This window comes from Pan paniscus, chromosome 5 (genome assembly GCF_029289425.2).
Source record: "Pan paniscus chromosome 5, NHGRI_mPanPan1-v2.0_pri, whole genome shotgun sequence".
Classification (NCBI taxonomy): Eukaryota; Metazoa; Chordata; class Mammalia; order Primates; family Hominidae; genus Pan; species Pan paniscus.
Genome location: NC_073254.2, coordinates 36,147,293 through 36,168,018, shown reverse-complemented (window position 1 = coordinate 36,168,018; position 20,726 = coordinate 36,147,293). Strand labels below are relative to the sequence as shown.

Here is a 20,726-nt window from a genome sequence, read left to right as displayed (position 1 = left end):
CTAAAAAGGTTACTTTTAAGAAGAAACATTCAATCTTAAGTTTAATGAAATTCATTACATACAGTTATCTATTCCCCTTCCCACCCCCTAATCTTGTCTAGGCTTTTCTTTAACTTGCTTCCTTATTGGGTAATAGTTGGAACAGAGACAATCAAAGTCACTTTGTGATTTCACTTTGGAAGTATTTTGATTTTCTAAGGCAAATGTGAGGGTATTTAATATAATTAGTTTCCTGTGTAATCCTATTTATTGTATTGCATATGCATATAAAAGTATTATTGAAAAGTAATCCACAGACTTCTCAAGAGTGCTAGAGAGTGTATGGCAAAAAAAAAAAAAAAAAATCTTTAGGAAGAGAATGTTTTCCTTCCTCGGTACTGAAGAGGGGAGATTTCTAGCAAAGGAATTAAGAGCCACTCTCCTCATTGGACTCTCTCTCAAAGTGCAAAAGGAAAAGAAAATGTTTACCTTTTTCTTCTGAATAAATATCTAAAATTAACGGAAATTTATTAGGGATATAGAGTTTTGATTGACTTTCTTTCACAAAGCATGTTATCCATTTTTCCACCTCCCTCCTTTTTTTAAAAAATTATTTGCTATATAGTCTTTAGGTCAATGTTTATAGTTGAAAAATAACATTCTCTCCCTTATGGGGAAGCATGTGATTTCAAGATAATCTACAATGAAAGAAAAACTTTTATGTTCTCATGTTGGAGAGTTGGATGTCTCTAAACTTTCTTGTCTAATAGGAAGATGACTTTAGTAGAGACGGGTTTTCTCCATGTTGGTCAGGCTGGTTTCCAACTCCTGACCTCAGGTGATCTGCCTGCCTCGGCCTCCCAAAGTGCTGGGATTATAGGCATGAGCCACTGCGTCCGCAGGAAGGTGACTTTACATTGCCTCATTCCTGTAATGAATACTGTGGAGACCTGCCACTTGCCAGGCCGGCTGAAGGCACTGGGGCCAGTGAGATAAATGTCATACCCCATCTTCAAAGAACTCCCAAATTCACAGAGGAGGACACGAGGTGAACAAAACATTATGACACAGGCAGGCAGTGAGTGCTGTAAGACAAGAAGAAGCTGTGGGAGAGTGTACCTACTACATGTGGCTAGACTGTCCCCACATATGGGTCAATCACAGCTATATAGGTTTTCTCTATTAAAATTATTTTCTTTTTATTGATTAGTACAGAATTTTATTTTATTTTATTTTATTTTATTTTATTTTTTTTGAGATGGAGTTTTACTCTTGTCACCCAGGCTGAAGCGCAATGGCATGATCTTGGCTCATGGCAACTTTTACCTCCCTGGATCAAGCGATTCTCCTGCCTCAGCCTCCCAAGTAGCTGGGATTACAGGAGCCCACCACCACGCCTGGCTAATTTTTGTATTTTTAGTAAAGAAGGGGTTTCGCCATGTTAGCCAGGCTGGTCTTGAACTCCTGACCTCAGGTGATCCACCCGTCTCGGCCTCCCAAAGTGCTGGGATTACAGGCGTGAGCCACTGTGCCAGATCATTGATTAGTAAAGAATTTTAACAGTAAAGAATAGATAAATTTAAGGGCTCATTTTCATTTCTTCATCCTCATGCTATAACATACAAGTGTATTTGAATTTCCAAGCACAAATTCACAGGTGCAAAAAAATAACACATGACATTATTTCATCAGTGGTTCTTAATCTTGGGTATATGGTAGAATATGGCACCTGGGAGAGTTTTCAAAAAATACCAAAGCTTGAGCTACTTCTTGGTGAGCAAGGACCTTAGAAAACTCTCGAGCAAAAATGGGATGCCCTCGAGGAGGGTGAGACGCTGTTGGAGTCTCTCCTGCCCCAAGGACCCAGACTGATCACCAACGTTCATGGCACAAATTGGCTATAGGGGCTTCCCAGCTGAATACTCCCTATGAGCATTGGGAGATGGGCACCGAGCCTGCCATATGATGAAGCAGAAGTGGCCTCCCTAGAAAAGCTCCTCACCCCTCAGAAATGATTTCCTACCTTGAGAATTGATACTTGAAATTTCACAGTTAGATGGCCACACCTTTTCCAGAAGCTTTATTTTCTTCAAAAATAGAAGTGCCTCTAAGGAGTTACAGTAAAACTTACTGGTGATTTGTATCATTTGGGGCTCATCTCCTCATAGCAGGTTTTGAAAGGGGTTAGAAAGGTAAGTTTATGAGACTATTGGATTCTACTATTGAGTGTAGGAAAAGGTGCAAGAAGAGAAGCCTGTATTTGGCACTTCTGAGCATGGGTCTGCAGCTCACCCTAAAAGTGGAGTTGGTCCCTTATTTAAATATCACTTAATACTCTTTGTAATGCTGTCATTATAGGGATGATGCTCTTTCTTCTAGTTTTAACCTCTCTGCTGTCTAGAAACTTTTTCATGTCAAAGTTCACATTGTCATTCATATCAAAAGAACCAAATGAGATACAATCAGAAAAATACAATCTATATGGCAGAAGTGGGAAAAATCATGGAAATCCCTTACAAAGTGAGTAGCACAGGTCAGGGTGGCGTTCCTCGTACGCTTTCATACAAGATGGTGTATATCATTCTTGCTTAGAAACATAAGCACCTGTCCTCAGAGAGGCTGGTCACGGATGGTTCTGTAGAGCACTTAGCACATTCTGAGTTCTCCGTAAATGTTGAGGCTATGAGGTAATCTTCTGAGGGTGTCTCCTCAGAGGAAGGTGCTATGCAAATACTGGTATTGTTATTCTTTTTAGCACAAATTTATAATTGACTTTCTGTTAAACATCGCAGCAAGTTAAATTAATTCAGTATGATTACAGTCATTAAACAAATGTCTGGTAATGACTGCCTTCTTATTTTAGCAATTCCTCAAACCACTGGGGTAATACCATATAAGGCTTTTGCTCCATTGTCAGATTAATTGGGTTGTACAACCTGCGTTTCACGATAGAGCATGCACACTGCCTTACAGCAACTGGACCATGATTTAAGGCTAGTGCTGAACTAATTTACCTTCAAGTTTTCCTTCTTGCTCTTGCCATTCCGTTAGGTACAATTGACTAGTTCATTACAGCATACAAGTAGCTTAAGGCCATTTCTACCTGTTAAAAAAGAAGTGTGTTTTTCAAACCAAAATGTGGGCAGGAATTCTCCCGCAATCATTCTCACAACGCTGAAACCAGCCAAAGTGAGAGGGGCAGCGATGGCTTTAACTTATGCTCACATTGGGGTGATCACCCTAAGAATTACCTGCCATCTTAGCAAGCAGGACAGAAATAGTTAAGTCCTAAAGGCTATGAGTTAAAAACTCTGCTTGAGAGAAAAGCAATGTAAGATGTCCCTGCCAGGTGTGGATGGAGAAAAACTGCACTCCTTAAGCCTCTCTTTCTATTGAAGGTCATCTGTCTGGTGCCACCTTAGAAACTGGTCTGATTCTGCAGAGGACATTGAATGATAACACCCCACAAGTCAGCTGACTGCTGTGTCAGAGCTGCTGCTTTCTGCATTATCGCAACTGCCAGCTCCAGCTCCTGCAGTTTCCCAGTCGCAATGCAGCAAAGCAGAAGCAGACAACTAGGCACAAAGCAACAGAGTTTTAAAGTTTTCTTCTCCTGCTACTACTTAGCATGTCTTACATGAGGAGTATTTACCTTTGTTTAGCCAGGAGCAGAGATGCATTCTGAATGTACACGATGGCTTCTAACTTGGCAGCGTGAATTTTCAGCTGAGCAGGTACTGCTCGGAGACTTGTAACCAAACCGCCTCTGATGGAGCACGGCTGGTCTCCCACCATGTGTGTGAATAGTTTGGAGGCTTCTTATGCCACGCTGCTCTACCTGCAGGAATAAAGGCTAGGACAAAGGAGAGGATGCTTGCCATGGTTTGTCTGGCTGGGGCCTGTGCGAGCGACTCACCGCACTGATGCTGTGTGACTCCCCAGCTCACATTTAAGGCTGGTCACGGGGCTGGCGCAGATCCCCACTCCTCAGTTAGAGCACGGTGTAAAGGAGAAACCAGACTCCCTGACCTAAATCACTCCCAGTCCTCTCTGGATGCGGGACAGCTGTCGACTAGCAGTGACACAACCAGCCATCAAGTGGAGAATCGTTGCGACTGCAGTCTGTGTGCAGGTGGAGCCCGGGAGAATGACAGTCTAATTTCGGTCATCCAACGGCTTTTTCTTATTTTCCTAAATAATCGTGCTCGCTAAGTATACAGTTGTCTGGATTAGCCTGCCTGCCATGCAGTCCTCATCAACTCTGGCTGGAAATCAGGGTGCCAGGCAAGCCGCCTTTAGCCCTGGCTCCTTTCTGCGTGATGCTATGCAGCTAGGATGGGTCATGCTGACAACAAAGAAGGAAGCAGAAAGCATCACTTTCTCTTCTCTTGTGATGTTAGCGGAACATAACTCTTCTTCCCAGTGATGCCCTTGTGTGTGTGTGTGTGTGTGTGTGTGTGTGTGTGTGTGTATGTGTGTGTTTTAATTCATCTAATCGAAGAGCCTAACAAATATCATCATGGATGTGATTTTTAATGATTTGGAAAAAACAAAAAAAGACAGCCTGTGGAGACAGCGATTCGAAACAGCGGCACATTTAGGTTATTGCCAATTTGAAATACTTGGTTTGTGAAGCTGAGCCCTAAGGGACAAGCTCGGTAACTGAGGAAGAGATCGTAGATAAAGAAATAAAAATGACAAGCGTAATGGAGGCTCTGCGAAGGGACTGTCAGAGCATCAGTTCATGGATGGCAATTTCACCAGGCTGAGATTGAATAATTCATAGATTGAAATTACCCTGCTTTCACCTTTCCATTTAAGCCGGCATGATCTGAATCTCTAATAAATTTTCAAGATAAAGTAAAATGCCAATTTGAATCTGAAGAGCTTTTAAAACCAGATGCTGCATCCCTGAATCTTTCGGTATCTTTCACAATTATCCTATGAGAACAGCACTTCATCACGAAGCACCATTACCAGGGAAAATTACTGTGATTACAATAGCAACAATAGAATACCATCAAATGATCTCTAATTTACCTAATTTGCTAAGACTGACTGTGTGGTTTTGATATCCATTGTATGTCACCATGCCCGGCACCCGTGAAGCTATCTCGCACTGGAACAAAAGTGGCATCGTGTGTGTGTGTGTGTGTATGTGTGTATGTGCACGCACACCCTGCTACCTTAACTGTGAATGCCTAGCAAAGAACATTCTCCTAGGTTACAACATTTCTTTCCTTTGGTTCACATTTTTGCTTTTTTCCAATGCCTCTACCCCAAATGTGTTTGGGGAAATGGAGAGCCTGTCATGGGTTGGGAGACTGTTTTTTGATACAGAAGAGCATTGACTTGTTAATTTATATACCCTCTTTATTTTAATGTATACAAGCCTGTGTTTACTAAAAGGGAGGGAGGATGCTGTTCTGGGAGAGTCATTTTAAAACGCAGCCGAGATGTAGCATATGTGTTTGTTTCTTCTTTGAAACCCCTGTCTGTCTCTTTCAGGTTAGAAATCCTTTCAGGGAAGTTTAGTCCTGGTGTGATGTGTCAAAAACCTCTCAGATTGCAAAGAAGCTCAGGAGATACAATCAGTAATAACTCTGTACAGCTTTTATTAAAAGCATGCATGTTCAATTCAGTGATTAAATGAAGCTTCGGTACAACTTCGGCTATGTTTGTGTCTGGTCACTCTGGAGTAGAAGTCCGTACTAAAGAGAACTTTTTGGGACAGGCGGCACGGTTCATCTCAGGGTAATTGTGCCATCCTGAGAAGGTGGCATGGATCATCAATCCTCCCCGGAGAACAGACTGTAATCATTAATAGGCACAATGGCTTCTGGAATTTTACTTTCAATAGTGTGAAGGTAGTATGTGGGTTTCTGCTAGTCAAGTGATTTAAGTGTGATTATCGAAGGTAGGGCTTCGGAGGTATGACCACCATCTGGGAGGAAGGTAGGTTTTGAAACACACCTTTCTAACATTCTGGGGTTTTTGCTTGAGATTCTTAGCTCTGATATGTTCCTCAATCAGAGGAACATATGCAGCTTTACCCCTTCCCTTATCCTGTGACCCAACAAATACCTTTGTCAGAGCAGGTAAGTTGTGTTTCTCATCATTTGTATAATTGAATATGTTTTTCATTGTGTGCTTTCAGCAAGAACGTGCTATTTTATGTTATCTTTTCTTTCTGCTTATTGTTACTTTCTGCTTATTGTTATTCTCACTACCCTTGAGATAACTCCCAACTTTTTTCCTTTGTGTTTTTCTAAGTACAAATGAAAACGTGGTATTTTTAAAAGTGATTTAAATATAGTTTTTGTTCCCTTTATCTAACTAAATACACTCAAGGTTTTAATGCTTTTCAAAAAGAAGGGAAAAACAGTTTTACTTAGTGAATAACTTGTTTAAAAATAGTAAGCAATTCAGTATATATCAATTATGTTACTATATTGTTTTCTTTAGATAGCTCAGCTTTCTAATACTGAACCCATTATTTTTATCTTTCAGGAAAGAGGCTTGACTTAGTGACAAAGGACTTTTCAAAAGCCCACACTGCCTATGTGCTAGCGTGTTATTATTATTATTATTATTAAAACATAGTCTGGATATTCTGCAAAGGGTTTTTAATTTCTAGCATTTTAAAGCTGTTTAGTAGTTGAAGTTTGAACAGAGTAATCATTGTTTAAGCAGATCAGTTTACATGTCTGATGTTTAAGTAATACAGGAATCCTAAGATCATCTAAGAATACTTTCAAATCAGACTTTTGTCACTTTCTTGGGTCTCATTAGAAACTAATTATATTCACTTGATAAAAATGGGTAATTTGAAGCTTATCGTTTGATCATTCAGGTATTTATACTTTACAGTCTTGGAAAATGTCTTGTTTCTTTAGGATGCAAGTGCCAGACTATTAGTCTTTTATATAAAATATGAGCAAGAGTTTACTATTGCATGTTATACTTTATATTGAAATTCACTTGTTTTGCCATAAAAAAGATAAGATCCATTATATAGAGCTGCTAACTTTAAAAATCCTAACTCCATTGTTTCTTTGCAATCAGTTTTTCTTTTCAACTTTATTGAGTAATTGAACATAAATAAACATAACACTTTAAAATACATTCATCAGATAAGTTTTAATGCATTACTGGCAATGTTTTTGCTATTTATAGATATATCTTACTTATAATGCTCTGGATAAGCATGACATAGGTGAAAAAGACATAGAGTCACTTTACATTTGTAGGTAATTTGAAAATAAAGAATCAACTATGAAAGTATGAGTTAATTTAGGTGAAATCTTAGACAATCATGGGTTAACAGTATTTTGCAAGGTTTTTTATTTTATTTTATTTTTTGGTGGGAATGAGAAAAATAGGTTAAAAATTATCTCCTCCTCTTTACTTCTGAAAACTCTCAATCACTCCAGAACATCAGCTGCAGTTACAAAGAGTGATTTAAAATTTAAACACACAGGAACATATGCATAGGGTCCACACAAATGTGTTATGCTTTAAGATAGAATGAGTAACAGTGCCACCTAACAAGTGCAGTCACTTCTGGATATTAGTGTATTTTCTATTTTACCTCATTGCTAGCAGGGAACGAAAATCTAAACTAAACTAAAATTCTTCATAGACAATATATTAATATTTCATGGCTATTTATTAACTAGTTAACAAATGCTGTAGTGAAAAAATGCATTTTTACATATAACCAAACAGGATATTCCTAGTTGACAATCACAGTTGGATTTCTCTAGTTAACATATTCCACAAGAACAACAGCATAGTATATTTTCCCCTAAGTTTTAAGCGTAGTAATAAAACACGCCTTTACCAAGTACCAATATTTGTGTTATGCTAGTCTGCCAAGAGAAAAAGGCAGGCAAGACAAAAGAAATAGGTAAAGATAAAAGAAAACACTCTGTATTCAGTGAGCCTTTTTATTTTTAATGGCATAATCAAAAAAGGTCGGTTATGTTGTGTCTGGGTGCCGTCTTTTTAAATAACCTCTTATCTCTAGTAAGATTTTTTCCCAACATTTTATTATACATTTTTGTGAACATACAAAAAAGCTAAAAAATTGTGAGCACCCATACACAAACCACCTCGACTCTATGAATAACAGTGTACTGTGCTTGTTTTGTCACGTATCTATCCAACTATCCACCCCTCTATTCACCCATCACTCCATCTTATTGTTTTGATGCACTTATAAGTAAGTTGCAGGCATCAGCACACTTCACTCCTAAGGATGTGCCTGCTGAAGTGTTTCACTAGAATTCAACATTTGTTTACAGTGCTTATCTTTACGTAAGATTTGTATGTGTATGATGATGACCTGATTTTGGAAAAATGCACTGTTGTATTTTACATGACATAAACTATCTCTTTAACATGATGAATAGCTGGATGCAAACTCTCATGATTCTATATTTTAACTTGAAATCCTCATTTGTGACAAAGGGAAACCGCTATGGTAGGGATAAATGGGCCTTCCCCATCTTCAGTTGCTATGTGTCCCCCACTTCAGCCTTCACCCACCATGCCCAGGGACCACTGGTAAGTCACCATCAGTTTTGGGATGGAGGAGGTGTCCAGGCATACAAAAGTAATTCCCAGCGTCTATTTTTGTTCTTGGACCACCTTTTCTTTCTCTCTCCTGCAGGTGCATGAGAAGTAACCCATTGGCCTCTTGACCAATCACCAGCTTTCCTTCTACTTGGATTGTTCTCTGCCTCTTGTCTTTCCTCCCCAACTCTTCCCGTTTAGCTTTCTCTTTTCCACTTTCTCCCTACTCCTACCTTTTCTTTTCAGAAACAAAGGAACAAATCTCTTTATTTTTCAAGTCATTCTCCTGCACTCAATTTCATGGATGCAAAGATGAGGGATTTAAATAATCACAAGAACTCTTAAAGGGATTCGTTTCTCTTGGTCTTAATTAAAACATAAATGAGTTGAGAATTGTCCTCTCAAGACCGCTTCAGTAATTCATCTCTTGGATCCAGTCATGTGAATGAGATTTACTCATTCATCTTTTTTTTTTTTTTTTTTTTTTTTGAGACTGAGTCGCGCTCTGTCACCAGGCTGGAGTGCAATGGCATGATCTCGGCCCACTGCAGCCTCTGCCTCCTGGGTTCAGGTGATCCTCCTGCCTCAGCCTCCTGAGTACCTGAGAGTACAGGCGTGCGCCACCACGCCCAGCTAATTTTTGTATTTTTAGTAGAACTAGGGTTTCACCATGTTGGCCAGGATTGTCTCAATCTCTTAACCTTGTGATCTGCCTGCCTCGGCCTCTCAAAGTGTTGGGATTACAGGCGTAAGCCACCGCGCCTGGCCGTACTCATTCATCTTTTAACTGAACCCTACACCAAACTTCTCTAAGATTTGAGTTTGTTTAGCTCCGAAGAATGGGGGCATTTGCTATGCTTCCAAAATCTACTAAGTTTCATAGACTGCAGCTTCCTGTCATTAGCCATGTTCCGTGGTGCTTCCATTCAGGAGCATCACAAGGCCTTCTGCCCTTGGTCCTCGGCCCCCAGGGTGCAGAAATTTCCAAAGCCTTCTTCCCTAGGTTTTGGTCCACTTACACAAGGCAGTCGCCTTCCAGGTGGCTCCTCTCTCAGGCCATTTTTCTTTATTCGGTTCACCACGCCTAAAGTTTTCACTGGATAGATAACAGTGAGTCTAACCTTAGCTGGAATTCTACCAGTTTGCCTATTTTTATAAAGTAGTAATTGGATATGACAGACTGGTTAAGAGTTTAAGCTCTGTAGTAAGACAAACCTGAATTGTAGTCTCAGTTTTGCAACTTAACTAGTAGCATTACTCCAGGCAAGTCACGGAATCAAATTTTAAGCTTCACTTCTTCAGAAGGTTGTTATGAGTATTAGATGACACACACACACACACACACACACACACACGTATATATGAATATATGACCAAGTTTTGGAAAAATGCACTGTTCTGTGTGTTTGTATGTGTGTGTGTATATATATGTATATATACAGTATACTAATATGTAACAAGTATATATATATATATGTATATCACAGTGTCTAGCACATATATATATATCACAGTATCTAGCACCTGATTGGTACTTGTTATGTATTAGTGTCATTAAAAATAATAATCATCATCATCATCTCAACAGAAGGTGCCATCATCCCAGAGCTCAGTTGGCTGTCCATCAATTAGGGTCATCTCATAGATCCTGGCAGACTACGCTCTCTTTCTATGTCCAAATTAGCTTATCCTAACGGACCTCCCATTAAAGTTCACGTTTTTCAAGGTCTGAAAATATCCCCAGCTTTCAGCTAATTGTGGGGTCCAGTGAGTGACTACATTTGATAATTTTCTCAATTAGATTTCCAAATGAAAATTCAGGAGACAAAAAGATAAAGAGATTTTAGAAGTACAGGGAAGTAGTATGGCTGGGACTGTCCAGGTGTTTTACACACAATAAATTATTGACGTGTAAATGTCATTTAGTCCAGCATAACATAATATGGAGGTCAATATAATGGAATCTGAAGCCAGACAGTCGGTATTCTAATCCTGATTTTGTTACTTACTATCTGTGTGACCTTGGATGAATTTTTGACCCTTCTTTGTTTCTCAGTTTTCTTATACATATACAGTAAGGATAATGAATGATACCTTTCCCATAGGATAGTACTGAGGATTAACTAGTTAATATCTGCAAAACACCTAGAAGAGTGTCTGGCACATAGTGGTGCAATGGAAGCATTTGTTAAATAACAAAGTAAAAATGAAAGATGGACAAAGTAATCTTTGAGTAAAGATTACTTGAGTAAAGTCATCCAGAGAGGTTATCAACTTGTTCTTAATCACACAGCAAATTAGTAAAAGATCCATCATTCAGGCCGGGCACGGTGGCTCATGCCTGCAATCCCAGAAGTTTAGTAGGCCAAGGTGGGCGAATCACCTGAGGTCAGGAGTTCAAGACCAGCCTGGCCAACATGGTGAAACTCCGTCTCTATGAAAAAATATTTAAAAATTAGCCAGGTGTGGTGGTGGGCGCCTGTAATCCCAGCTACTCAGGAGGCTGAGCAGGGAGGATTGCTTGAACCCGGGAGGTGGAAGTTGCAGTGAGCCGAGATCACGCCACTGCACTCCAGGCTGGGCGACACAGCGAGACTCTGTCTCGGAAAAGAAAAAGATCCACCATTCAACACAGATATCCAAACATTAGGCCTATTACTGAAAATTACACATTGCTCAAAAGCTAATTTTGGCCAAAACAAAATATATATTTGTATCATTGATTATATCACTAAAGGAGAAACAAAAAGTATTTTAAAAATACTACAGTACTGTTATCCTGATAAATATTTAAGTTTTTGTCTTATACTTTCTGTATGTTGTATTTTTCTTTCCACGTTGTTATTTTATTCTCTTTTCAAGTTAATTTCTTATTCCCAACCAAAGTCTGTTGGGACAGGTCGGTACTTCATTTACATGAGGTAAGCACTCCAAGAAAAGGACCAATGCCACACACACACACACACACACACGCACACACAAGCATCATTGTACTTACTGTGCCAGGGAGTATTATTACAAAAGTAATTCAAGTATACGAAGAAATCGGGAAAGTTGGAAAAGTGCACAGAGGCATAATAAGGAAAATAAACCTCAATCATAATCCCTCTACTCTTGAGACAAGCACTGATTGTCTGTGACAGAGTATTGTGTGTGTGTGTGTAAATAAATTCCGAGATTGGTCTTAAATTGCATACCCTGCTTTGCAACCTACTTTTAAAACATGAGAATATCAAGATCCGGTTTTCAAATCACTAAAATGGTTTTTTTTTTAAAAAAAAATTGACCCCTTTAGTCGCTGCATATTATTCCAGTGTATAATCTCCTCAATAGGACATTTAAGGTTTTTCTAGATTTATCATGAATGTAATCAAAAGATTTATTAAAAATTGAATGCAGCAGAATACATTGAGAATAAACTGTGCCTGCTTTCTAGGCTGTAGCTTCATTATAAAAACAAGAGAAGTCTTTCTTTCCTTCCCTAGAGCCCAGTGGTGGGGCTTTGGGTTACAGCCATCTGGGTTTCTCTTAGTCCTAGGGGCAAGTTAACGGTTCCTTGTTTTCAAAAGTGTGCTCAAGAAGGTGAGTCCACTGGAAGTCCAATATACTGGGGAGTCTTACCTAGACAGGAAAGGGCTGGGGGCTGTGAACTTCTAGAAGTAAAGGGCACAGTATTTCAAGACTGGGAAAGAAGGCTGGACTCCTAAGAGGCTGGTGGTGGCATCCTGAAGCTGGCAGAACCCTGGAAGAGCAACTGTGGAGATGGTGGGAACTACCCTGTGTCTCTGTGGCTGATTTATTTTCTTTCTTTCTTCTTTCTTTCTCTCTTTCCTTTCTCTCTTTCCTCTCTATCTTTCTTTCTCTCTTTATTTCTTTCTTTCCTTCCTTCTTTCTTCTTTTTCCTTCTTTCCTTCCTTCCTCTCTCTCTCTCTCTTTCTTTTTTTTTTTTTAATAGACAAGGTCTCTCTCTCGCCCAGGCTGGAGTGCGGTGGTGCCATCATAGCCCACTACAGTCTCGAACTCCTGGGCACAAGTCAGCCTCTTCCCTGAGCTTCTTGAGTAGCTGGAACTACAGGCATGCACCACCACACCTGGCTAATTTTTAAAACTTTTTTTGCCCAGGCTGGTCTCAAACGTCTGGCCTCAAGCTATCCTCCTCCGTCAGTCTCCCAAATTTCTGGGATTATAGGCATGAGCTATAGCACCCAGCCTTTGTGGTTGACTTCTACCTAAGGGTCGTGACGTCATCAGCAGCGGTGCTGGCCATCACCATATGCATGGAAGCCTCATTAGGGAAACTAGGAACCACCTTTCCTAAATTCCAGTACTGTACATGCTCAAGGATTCTCCACAATTCCAAAGGATGGATAAAAGAGGAAAACTAGAACTAAAAAAAAAAAGAAAAAAGAAAAAAAAAAAAAGATTGAGCTTCCCACCAATGCTGGCTGATGGTCACAAACCAGAATTGATTTGTTTAGAAAGGTTATATGGTATCAAAGCATCAGGAGGAATTCATGCCTGTTACCTAAATAACACTCTTCTTGAATGTGTAACTTAGTGTACCTGATTATGTACTTAAGATGAGTTTATTTTAATTCCTGGAACTAAAGTGAACTAAAAAAGAGTCTGAATAGTTTAAGGCTTTTTGGTATATATTGCTATATATTGTGTCTTATTTATAAGCTTTTGTATTTTTCAAGTCCACTGATTGTTTTATTTATCCCTGACAAAAGGTTATTACAGAAAAGAGGAAAGCAAAATTAGCTAAGCTAATTGATCATTAAATATAATCAACCATTAAGTATAAATTTCCGTTTATAATCTACCCCATTCCAGAAGACTTCAATTACTGGATTGCTTCATTGATAAGCCCAAGAGATAATCATTAAGTATTTAAACAAACAATATAAATTTCCACATGAGAAAGTGGCATATACCTTATTAGTTACGCAGGCTGCCAAGAAATTATCTAAAAGCCTAGAAACAGAGAGGCACCAGAATAAGAAAAAGTCAATCTGATCAGGCTTCTCTAAACCTGCTTAACATCTCTTAGTTGCTTCTCAATAGTTTTAGGGCAAAACCCAACTCCTTGGCAAACTTTCCAGCTGTGTGACCTTGGGTAAGTTACTGGACTTCTCTGCGCTTCCATTTCCTCTTCTGTAAGCAGCAATAATAGGACATACTTCATGGGGTTGCTGGGAGAATTAAGGGAGTTAATACATGGAATGTACTAGAACAACACCTAGTACCCCTTACAGTGTATACAAATCACAAGCACGCAGCATGGCACCCAACATGAGCCTCCCACCTGACTCTCCAGGGTCACACCTCCCTGGCCTCCTTACCTTAGGCCCCATTAGAATGAAATAAATACTTGCCATACTTTAAACTTCCCATACTCTCATTTTTTCCTGCCTTTGTACATGCTGCTTTTCTTTTTTAATTTTTCTTTCCTTTTTTTTTTTTTTTTGAGACAGAGTCTCTCTGTGTCACCTAGGCTGGAGTGAAGTGGTGAAATCTAGGCTCACTGCAACCTCCATCTCCTGGGTTCAAGTGATTCTTGTGCCTCAGTCTCCCAAGTAGCTGGGATTACAAGCAGCTGCCACCATGCCTGGCTAATTTTTTTTTTTTTTTTCAATGGAGATGAGGTTTCACCATGTTGGCCAGGCTGGTCTCAAACTCCTGACTTCAGGTGATCCGCCTGCCTCAGCTTCCCAAAGTGCTGGGATTACAAGCGTGAGCCACCATGCCCGACCAGTACATGCTGCTTTTCTGATTGGAATGACCTTTACCACCTTCTCTTCTTGGCGAATTCTCCTATTCTCTGACCAGAGAATGCTGTGTTGTTAGCCCTCTCCCTGCAAAACGCTTCAGTCCAAGTTGGGCACCCCTCCTGGGTTCACTTATGAGATTGAGCTGAGTTTATTTTTAATTGCTCATTACACTGCTGTCCCCCCACCCCCAGGTGAGCTCCGTGAGGTCAGGGAACATGCCATATTTATTGCTGTATCTCCAGGGCCCAGCCCAGTGTGGCCCATCAGAGGCACTCAGTAATCATTTACTGAATGACAGTATTTGTCATAGGATAAGTGAGGGGAAAACAGGACCTTTTAGATTTGTAGAGTGTTTCCAAGCATTTCGATCCACATCTCACTTGATTTATATGGAACGAACAAGCAGGGATTGTCACCAGTTTTCCAGATGTGGAAACTGTGGCTCAGGGAGGTGAAAGGCTTTGCCCAAGATGCTGTAACATGCAAAAGGCAGAGGTAAGACTGAAGCCTTGACATCCCTCCTGGCAGGGAGTGCTTTTTTTTTTTTTTTTTTTTTTGCATTACCCAGCTCCGTCTTTGTAAACCAGTCTTTGGAAGACACTATGCATGCTTTTGACAAAGGGCTCATCACTCCCAGTAGGAGTTACAAAGTTAGAGATGGCAGTGTAAAACCTGGAAACAAAGGAGCTGGTTGGAAACGGGCAGTAGGCTGGTGAGGGAAAGGAGGAAGGGAGACCAGGGCTTTGGAGAAGTTATTTGAGGAGGTAGAAAATGGGCTTCAGGTGATGCGCCTTCCCCCTGGGGTTCAGTACATGGGAGACGCACCACCCTTTCTTACAGAGGGCTTTAGACCAGCACAAGTTTTCCTCGATTTCTTTCCTTTGTACCTGTGTCTTTATTTATTTATTTATTTATTTATTTATTTATTTATTTATTTATTTTTGAGACAAGATCTTGCTCCCAGGCTGGAGTGCAGTGGTGTGATCTCAGCTCACTGCAGCCTTGACCTCTCGAGCTCAAGAAATCATCCTGCCTCAGCTTCCAAAGTAGCTGGGACTATAGGTACATCCCCCACACCTGGCTAATTGTACATTTTTGTGTGTAGAGGTGGGGCTTCACCACGTTGGCCAGGCTGGTCTTGAACTCCTGAGCTCAAGTGATCTGCCTGCCTTGGCCTCCCAAACTGCTGGGACTATAGGCTTGAGCTACTGTGCCCAGCCGTGCCTGCCTCTTTAGACACATCAAAATCCGCCTCTGTGATTTTTGCTTATGGCCATATAGAGGCAATTTGAGGTTCACCAACCACAAGGGAAGTAGCTCCCTGCCTTCATGAGGCTCTGATACACTATAAACCTTCCATTCAGAACCTGTGATGGAGTCGAGTGTGTAGCCCCAGCTACTTGGGAGGTCAAGGGAGGAGGATCACTTGAGCCCAGGAGTTTGAGACCAGCTTGAGCAATGCGGTGAGACCCCATCTCTAAAAAAGAAGAAGCTGTGATGGATATTCCACTAGATAGCTTTCTTTGCTAAATCATCATATTTGGCTTTTAGAAGATTGATGGAACAGAGAGGGCCCACTTTTGACCACAGTTGTGTTTATGCTCAAGAAGAATGAACGCTCTTTAGAATTTCATGCCCCAGATACCAGTGAGAAAGGGGCTGTGACAGAAGATGCTTCATTTCATTATCCTTCCTTGGAGTCTCATAATTGAATAATCTTTTATTAAAAGTTTTGTAAGGCCAGGTGTGGTGGCTCATGCCTGTAATGCCAGCACTTTGGGAGGCCGAGGCAGGAGGATCACCTGAGGTCAGGAGTTTGAGACCAGCCTGGTCAACATGGTGAAACCCCATCTCTACTAAAAATACAAAAATTAGCCTGGGGTGCTGGTGAGCTCCTGTAATCCCAGCTACTCGGGAGGCTGAGGCAGGAGAATTGCTCAAACTTGGGAGGCAGAGGTTGTAGTGAGCTGAGATTGCACCAATGTACTCCAGCCTGGGTGACAGAGCAAGACGCTGTCTCAAAAAAAAAAAAAAAAAAGTTTTGTCAAGTTGAGCTGAAGGGTTCTCCAACTCCACCTTTAACGTTCAGTCCCTTCTGTATTGCAAACTAGGATCATCATCTTTTTAAAATATATTACCTTCCAATTGTCAAGCTGCTGTTACATGTGTTATCTCATTTGTTTCTCACAACCCTGAACTTGGACCATACAGAGCTAAACCACTACGAGCTGTCCTGAAGGTGAGCAAGTAGATCAGACACGCAGGGCCTCCTGACTGCAGATGGGTGTTTTTCCTCACCTCTCTGAGGATATTCCTGCCAGGATGTGTTGAATTCCCAATCTGAGGCTAGTCCGCCAAGGTGATTAACAGAAGCATGGATTAGCTATCCCTAGAACTAAAGTCTTCTGAAATCATATTTTGAAGATGAGCTGTTGAGGAAGGAGAGGGACTGAGTGAATGAAATTTTATACCAGCCTCACTGAAAGGCAAGGTCCTGCTTTGAATTTTTGTACCAGGAGTGTCACCTGTTTTGGCAGAGTAACCTTAAATGTTCATGAATTGGGCCCGGTGCAGTGGCTTTTGCCTATAATCCCAGCACTTTGGGAGGCCGAGGTGGGCAGATCACCTGAGATCAGGAGTTTGAGACCAGCCTGGCCAACATGGTGAAACCCCATCTCTACTAAAAATACAAAAAAAAAAAAAAAAAAAAAATTAGCCAGGCATGGTGGTGCATGCCTGTAATCCCAGCTTCTTGGGAGGCTGAGACAAGAGAATCGCTTGAACCTGGGAGGCAGAGGTTGCAGTAAGCTGAGATTGAGGCACTGCACTCCAGCCTGGACGATAGAGTGACTGTGTCTCAAAAAAAAAAAAAAAAAAAATTCATGAATTGTAGTCTCAAAATGCTAGGCCTTTGTGATAAAGTCGGTTGACAGGAAGAAGGCAGCAGTGAGACACTGTATAAGGCACATGGAATATGGAGTGGAACAGAGCCGACAGTCAGTTCCTAGCTTTGCCACAGACTTGCTGTGTGACCTGGAGAGTTGTTTATTCTCCCTGGGGCTTAGTTTTTTACATTTTTAAAATGTAGCTAATCACAACTCCCTTGTAATGTTGTGAGGGTTAGCAATAGCATGTATTTCCAACACAGAACACCAGCTCATAAGTATATGCTCAATAAAAATCTGTTGAATGGAGCTGGGTGTGGTGTCTCACACCTGTCATCCCAATACTTTGGGAGGCCAAGGAGGAAGACTCGCTTGAGGCCAGGTGTTTGAGACCAGCCTAGGGAACATAGTAAGAGCCCATCTCTAAAAAATTTAAAAGAAAAATAGCCGGGTGTGGTGGCAGGTACCTGTAGTTTCAGCTACTCGGGAGGCTGAGATGGGAGGATCGCTTCAACCCATGAGTTTACAGTTACAATGAGCTGTGATTACACCACTACACTCCAGCCTGGGTGACACAGGGAGACCCTGCCTCAAAAAAAAAAAAAAAAATCTGTTGAATGGATGAAATGAATTAGGGATAACTTATGATGCACTTCACATAGAGCCTGGTGCAAGGTGAAAACAAGAGCTTTTACTTACCAAAACTCTACAGAGGCAATAGACGCTAATAGGATTCCCTAAACGATTGTGGGAATGTAATAAAAATAAGTATGTGTGAGGGCCGGGCGCGGTGGCTCGCACCTGTAATCCCAGCACTTTGGGAGGCCAAGGCGGGCGGATCACGAGGTCAGGAGTTCGAGACCAGCCTGGCCAACATGGTGAAACCCCGAGACTCCGTCTCAAAAAAAAAAAAAAAAAGTATGTGTGAAAGAGATCATTTGTTTGGCTATTGTGAAACCAATCCCAGTGCTCATTCTAGTTGTTAAAAAGTCTAGAAGGTAAGAAAGTCTTTTAGATCTTCTTTAAACGTGGTGAAGAAAAGGGATTTTTACCAGTCTTTCTCATGCTTTCTGGCTAACAAGTCCAGGCTGGCTGGACTCTTTGGTGGGTTTGTAAAGTTCAGGCCACTAGTACACCAAAATTGCACCACATTTGCAAACCTTGTGTGAGTTCACAATGCGGTATTGTCTTTCCTCCCCTGGGGCATGAAGGATTGTCTGGAAAAGGTTAGCTGTTGCCATTAGGGAACCTGGTGTAGCCAAAACCGAGGTGAAGCAGAAAGAAACCATGGGCTCTCAACAGGTTTGCCAAGTGATTTGCAAGTGTATTTACTTAAAAATAAGCAGAACACACAACCTTTTATAATATTATGGCTAGAGAAGTTTTGTGACTCTCCTGTAAAATGCTCCCATCATATTCAAGTCATTGATCAATGCTTGGCTTTATCCAAATGCATTTCAATAAACTAAACAAATCTCGATTTCCTGATGTTTTACTTAAACTTCATTTTTCGAGTACTTTATTTTTTCATGACATACTTGAAACCAATTTTGAATAAGAGAAACAGCATTATGCTTAGAACCACTAAACCAAAGTGCCTTTGGAAGTTTTCCAATGAAGCGGATAGAGGGGGAGAAGGGCTGAAGGATGGAGGCGCGGCCATCTTGTATTTTTTGGTATTTCACAGTGCTTTGAGAGGTCGGGAACATATTGCTTTGAAGTAGTGAATCAAATGATTATAGATCTACTGAAAGCATCTGGTCAGTCTTCAGGATTCAGGAAACCAAATGTCTAAATCTTCTAAAACCTATTCTTTCACAACTGGAAGCTCTTCAAAGATAGAGGCATCACTGTCTACACTGTCTGCCACAGTAGGCTGACCTCAGGGTAAATACTTTTTTTCTTGTGTCCAACTGAAACTTCTCTTGTCTTCCAAATGAGATATGAAAAATAAATGATCCGTCTTCTTGTGGCAGACAAATAGACTGATGGACCCAAAATCCATTCCTAATTGCTTTTTTCTTTCATGCCTCTACTATAGAAACTGGGAAAGTTAAGTCCTCACTTTCCCAGGCTTCACTGTAGCAGGAAGTGATCATGTGAGACCTTAGACTGACGTTCAGTGGATGACTACCTACTGGGAGGGGTAGTGAGGAAGGGCCTGAATAAGCCTTTTGTTTTCCTGATGAAACAGGACCAATATGTCTGGCAATGCTGCTCTTCCTTTCCTCCTGTCTCAAATGCAGACATGGTACCTGAAGGTACAGCAACATCTTGGAATCATGAGAGAAAGGCCAAGGGAATCAGAGACATTGGCCTTCATCTTTCAGCTACTGAACCACTGCCAGCAACCAGTGACCTCCAACCTTCTAAGACAAATCTACCCTTATTCCTTTAGGCCACTATCTTCTGATTTTCTATTATTTGCAGTTGACCTCAATCACATCTGAAGTACATCACCTAAAGATTTCACGTGACTGGAGAGACATAAATCCATTCAACTTCCCAAGGCAGGCTGTGTTCTCTCACTGTACATTTATAAATTCCTCTTAGCCCCAATCAAATCAGGCTCATGAAGGGATTGGTTGCTTTGTTGCTTTTCTCCATTTATCCCTGGTCAGCTTCCCCTCAGCCTCCCATTCCTAAGTCTGCTCCATTCTTTTTTTTTGAGACAGAGTCTCTGACTCCAGAAGCTCCTTTATAACCACATCTTCATTTATACAGAAGTTTTATGGGTTGTGTGTGTGTGTGTGTGTGTGTGTGTGTGTGTGTGTTTGAGACAGGGTCTCACTCTGTCACCCAGGCTGGAGTGCAATGGCATGATCGCGGCTCACTGCAGCCTCGACCTGGTAAAAATGCCCAGCTAATTTCTTAAATTTTTTGTAGAGATGGGGTCCCACTGTGTTGCCCAGGCTGGTCTCAAACTCCTGGACTCAAGCAATCTTCCCACCTCAGCCTCCCAAGGTGTTGGGATTACAGGTGTGAGCCACTGTGCCTGGCCAACAAATTTTTTTTTAAAATGAGACTCAATTTATCTTCAATCAGAATAAGCAAAATTATCCCTAGAAATTAAGTAGTTCCTAAATAAAATGATTGAATTAAATTATCTTTAAGGTACCTTCTAGCTTCAAATTTATTATAATGAACGTTTCAGACTTCTGCTTGATGAAAGTACATCTCTCCAAATGATCAAGTGGGCTGCGTGTGGTGGCTCACACCTGTAATCCTAGCACTTTGGGAAGCTGAGGCGGGCAGATTGCTTGAGTCCAGGAGTTTGAGACCAGCCTGAGCAACAAGGCAAAACCCTATCTCTTCAAAAAATTTAAAAATTAGCCTAGTGTGGTGGTGCACATATGTAGTCCCAGTTACGTGGGAGACTTAGGTGGGAGGACCACTTGAGCCCAAGAGTTCAAGGCTGCAGTGAGCTATGATGGCACCACTGCACCCCAGCCTGGGTGACAGGGCAAGACTCTGTTTCTAAAAAAAAAAAAAAAGAAAAAGAAAAAGAAAA

General features: G+C 41.0%; 1 long non-coding RNA gene across 1 annotated transcript in view; it reads left to right on the top strand.

Moving 5' to 3' along the window:
* The first annotated feature begins 11,460 nt into the window (after nucleotides 1–11,460).
* The window catches only part of LOC130541581 (uncharacterized), a 29,851-nt gene continuing 20,585 nt past the window's right edge, over nucleotides 11,461–20,726 (top strand). Inside the window, exon 1 of the long non-coding RNA XR_008955647.2 lies at nucleotides 11,461–15,793. This is a non-coding gene — a long non-coding RNA (uncharacterized LOC130541581). The remainder of the gene's footprint in view (nucleotides 15,794–20,726) is intronic.